A 5,266-nucleotide genomic window follows, 5' to 3' on the forward strand; every position below is an offset into this window, starting at 1 on the left:
TAATTGACTGAATTTTTGAACATTAAAAATTTATTCAAATTTCATGTTTCATATTTTTAAACCATAATAGAACATGTTAAGAAGCTACACACAAATTTTCAGAATTTTTGGAGCTATAATTATTTTCCTATGAATTTCCAAAGTTTCTACACTATTCAAAATTTAGAAAATACAAAATCTCTCTGTTCTCTCCCTTCTCTCACTGATAGCCTGGGCCCGTTCGTCAGTGACACAAACACAGGACATGGCGGCGCTGCCGGCTCTGGCCGATCAAACTCGCCGGTGGCGAGGCTCCGGTGAAGCGGACCGCACCAGCATGACCAACACCACCCTGCGAACATACCCCGACACCTAGAACAGCAGCAGGCGCACCGGAGGAAGCTCTACGTCGGCCATGGCGGCCATGGTGGCGCGGGCACGGTGGTGAGGCGCTCTCTAACGTACCTGGGCTTTGACTGAGAAAACGATCAAGCTTACGAGCAACAGGACGTCACGGGGAGGCTAAACCACAAAAAGAATCGACGAGAGGCTCACCAGAGTGGCTTGACCACGGTGAGATGATCGCGGCGGAGCTCCGGCCGGTCATGGGGAAGAATACGTTGCGCTGGGCGATTCCGGCCAACTTGAGTGATGCGAGCAAGCCAAAGAGAAGCGCTAGATCGAGGCGATCATGCTGTCGTAGGTAGGCATGACAGGAATGGTTCGACGGCGGCTACGGCGAGCGGCGGAGCTGAGCGGTGGCGGAACAGAGTAGAGAAGAAAAGAAGAGGACGGCGGCGGCGGGTGCTCCTCTTTAAAGAAGGGCAGGGTGCGTCTAGCTTCGCTAGCTCCCGAACGAGGTCGCCACGGGGATAGTAACGTGTCACCGTGCGAGGAAGCGGTGAAGACGGTCGGCGGCAAGCAGCTCGGTGGCGAGCAGGAGGTGGCGCCCTGCTGTAAACTGATTTTTGAAATATTTACATAATTGCCACTGAGTTCATTTTACAAATTACTCCCAAATTCTCTAAAGAAGTTGAAAATCTCCAAAAATAAAAGTTGCTCAACATTTCAAGTTCTACAACTTTGCTTAAATAAACATTTTCAAATTCTGCCTCCATTTTGAAATTTGAATTTGGGGTGAATTTGAGCATTTGAATCATTTCAAAATTACTCCAAATTTTATATGTAAACTTTAAAAACTTTGAATACCAAAGTTGATCCTTATAAAATAAGCTTCAACTTTGCTTTTTGTCACACCCCCAAATTCCAAATGGATTTTGAAATAGACAGAAGGGGCAATAAGGGACTTTTATAATTTGAATTTGAATTCAAATTTAATTTGTTTACCTTTTTACTTAACTATGATTTTTGACCATTTACATGGCCCGTTAGGGTTATTTGAGTCAATTGACACATGGTCTCACATGATCACATGAAAATTGACCCTTGTGGTCATGATCTTTATTTAGAGTTTTGGATCACATTACATCACATAAAATAACAAGTTATGAAAGAAATCTTATTTAGTGAATGCATTCAAAATTTTCTACTTTATGAATGCTTTGCAATGCATATGATGACATGTCAAGTTTTAGTTCTAGGTCAAAACACCAAAGGTGTTACAGGTGAGGGGCTTCTCCCAGCCACCCCTATATTTATAGAGTGAAAACCCGAGAGACGGGAGAAGAGGCAATGGTCACGCAACTCCTGTCCAAAGGGCAGTGCCAACGGTCACCTGCAGGGGTTAGCCAACCCGTGGGGTCGCCCGTCCCCTGGTGGGCCCGCTCGGCCTATCCTTTGGTAGGTAGTGGCCAACGGCCATTTCAAACTTATGACCATTGGGGTTTCATCCAGGTTCCCAATGGTCTGCCCGATTTTGATTTTCCAACAAATTTTTATTGAATTTTTAATTTTTATAATTATTGCAAAAATGATAACTAGTAATAATAAATTATTCTTATTCAAAAAATGATTTTTATAGAATTTTTTGAAGAATTTTATTTTGACATAAAAATTCAAAATTTTAATCATAGAAATATTTGTTTTGAATATTTTGAATTTAAAAATAACTACCAATTTAACTATGGCAAGGGTTCGACATTTTTGGTCCATCGGACAAGACCTCTCCTCCATTGATCTGCAGCTGCATTAAAATTTTGAGGGAATTCTTGGGTTGCCCTAGGGTTTTCCCCAAATGATCGATTGGAATAGCGGCAGCTGTTTGTGAAATTTGAATTTCTATCATTTTGTTAAAACTTAATTGATTTTTCACTGAGGAGGATAAACTTTCTATTTTAGAGTTTATGTTCTCTAGCATTTTATCATTATACATCAACTTCTTAGTAATATTTTAATTAATTTTAACTTGGCCTAATACCAAGTCCTTAAAAGAAGGTTGATTCAAATTTCCATACGGGCGGACTGGTTGTTCCACCCATTATTACCTTGTGGTTGGTGAAACCCGTGGTTGATGAAGGCAGCTTCTTCGCTTGTTTTGGTGTAGTCATTCCTTGAATGGCCAACATTCCCATAGACCTCACACGTCATGTGTGAGTCCAAGGCCTAGACGGTGCCCTTCATTGCTTCTTTGTCTTGGGCTCGATCCTCTAGTTTTTTCATCAAAAGATCTATTTTTGATTCAAGCATATCCGTCTCCTTCATGGTATTCATGCATTTTTGTGATTTTCTTTCTTCCCCCTAGCTTTGATTAGACACCATTTTATTGATGAGAGTCGTGGCTCCTTTAATGGTAAGGAAAAGGAAAGCGCCTCTAGCAGCAGCGTCGATGTGCCCCCTAGACATGTTTGTTAATCCATCATAAAAATATTGAAGCACTAACCAATTTTCAATCTCGTGGTGCGGGCATGCTTGGATGTAGTCCTACAACCTTTCCCATGCCTCGAGAATGGATTCCGTGGCATTCTGCTAGAAGTTGGAGATTCATCCCCTTAGGGCATTGGTTTTGCCCATGTGGAAGAATTTGGCGAGGAACGCTGTGGAACACTTGTCCCATGAGTTGATAGCTTTCTATTCCTTGTAGAACCATTGTTTCACTCTCCTTGAGAGGGAGAAGGGAAACAAGCGGAGCCTGATGCTCTTCGATGCGACATCCTTGATGATGATGGTGTCACAGAACTCGAGAAAGTGTTGGAGATGTGTGTTCACGTCCTCGCTTGACAAACCAGAGAACTGGTTTGCCTGCACCATCATGATGAGGCCGGTGCAGAGCTCAAAGTTTCCATTGCCGGTGTTGACATCCGGCCCAACGGGCATGTTGGCAACAACGGGGATGGAGTAGTCACGGAGTGTCTTGGTCATGATTGGAGTAGCAGATGGTGCGGGGGTGACTAGTTCATCTATCTGTGGAGTGGTAGAAGAAGAAGCGACATAGGACCGTTTCTTCATTAGGAGTGCCACCAGATTTTCGATGTAGTTGTTCTACAGATCGTAACCGGTCATACACTATCCTGTTTTCATGCACAACAGGAGAAAACAAGCAAAGTTAGCCTACATAAACAACGGCTACCTTACATGCATATTATCATAAACATGTCCTACTAGATTCTTTAATCAATTATGCCTTCCCCGGCAATGGTGCTAGAAATGCTTGTTGGCATTTCTTAGCGTCGCCACTAAGAATGGAGTTAAAATCCATCTCGGCAATGGCGCTAGAAATACCAATTGGCAATACCGAGCATCACTGCTAGGTTTGTGTCCCTAGTAACAGTGTTAGAAGTGCCTTGATAGTTCCTTAACAATTTTAGATATTTATCTACAAGCGCATGGAGCTATCATTGTAGCATTTCACCCGGAAGTATTTAGGGTATTATTATTTATATTTTCCCAAAGGAAGGCATTTGATTAAGAGTCTAGTATGGATATGTACTTGAATAATAATGCTTACAAGTACACCAATGTTTATAACAGGGGTAAGAATGGTGATTTCAAGATAGTCGACACACACTTGGCATTCCTCAAGGATAAAATAGAAAACAAAGAATAAAAGAATAATCCTAAGTCGAACAGGCATTGTTCTAGTATAGTCATACAAAGATTAGTTAATGATCATACAAATTACATAATTAGTTTTTGGGCTAAGTGTGAAGCAGGTCAGGAGGCCACCTAGTACTGGTCTGCTAGCAACCTCATGTGACAATTTAGACTCCTACACCCCAAATGAACATGGGGGATTACAAGGGATGGACAGGGCTATCACCACCTGCCGCCTACCACCTCAATCATGGAGAGGAACAATGCATTCACCAATCTCTCTAGACCCAAGCACCACGCTTGCTTATACAGAAACTACACAAATCCCCCCGGGTCCCCGACCCTACGGATTGATAGGTAAAGGACTTGGGCACACCTGACGGCACGATGAACCATCACCTCAACTTAGCTCTAAACCAGATTATATATGTTATATGAGTAGTTAAGCATAAAGTCATGTATGCTACTCTCATGACACACAAACTATGCACTAGTTCATATATCAAGATCATAACACAACAACTATACTCTAGTTCATAAGTATGACTATAATTATAATATGAGAGCATAGCTTTGGAAGAACTCATATTTGTATTCATAGCCAAAGGTCTCTTCTTACAAGGAGCCAAGCTCTCCAAGGTAGCTTTGCCTTGCTCTAATACAACTATTAAAAGTAAAGCTACAACTAGAGAGTGAGGTGTGAGAGGTGTTGCTCAATGTGGTGTGTGTTGTAGAGGGGGGTACCCCTCTATTTATATAAGGATCTAGGCAGTGCTGGTGGCTATTCTTGGTGCAAGGACTAAGCTACACCGCCTCAGCATGTCTTCATGCCACCACCTGTCGAAAGGGTGGATGAGAGGAGCCAGTAGGGGGTCACGTGGTGGGCTATGGGATGGACATGGATCACTCCTTGGTGGTGCTTTGCCCCGGTTGAGTGAAGTTGATGGGCTTCTCCATTGTTCCTTTGTGCAAATCAGCACCGGAAAGCGCATTTCTGTGAATTATTCCATGTATTTGTGTTTATGTCCTGCAAAACAATATTCTCTAAATACATGTGGAACTTGGTTAGTAATAAATGCATGTGTTTAAGATTGCCAATTTTTTCACTTTTTGTGTCTTAATTGGCAGTCGGATTTTATTGTTAAAGACTACCAACAAGATCCCCTAAGCTTAACCTTTGCTCATCTGAGCAAATAGCTAAGTTATTTGTTGTTGATCAGGAGTTGCTACTATGTCGAATATAATTCACAAGTGCCATGCCTATAACAAAGTATTCTTCCTCAATTTAAATAAGTTT

General features: G+C 42.0%; 1 non-coding gene across 1 annotated transcript; it reads left to right on the top strand.

Moving 5' to 3' along the window:
- The first annotated feature begins 2,827 nt into the window (after window positions 1-2,827).
- LOC136514545 (small nucleolar RNA R71) lies at window positions 2,828-2,934 on the top strand. The gene has a single exon (XR_010773700.1). It is a non-coding gene; the product is annotated as a small nucleolar RNA R71 (small nucleolar RNA).
- Window positions 2,935-5,266: the final 2,332 nt, after the last annotated feature.

This window comes from Miscanthus floridulus, chromosome 16 (assembly GCF_019320115.1).
Source record: "Miscanthus floridulus cultivar M001 chromosome 16, ASM1932011v1, whole genome shotgun sequence".
Lineage (NCBI taxonomy): Eukaryota > Viridiplantae > Streptophyta > Magnoliopsida > Poales > Poaceae > Miscanthus > Miscanthus floridulus.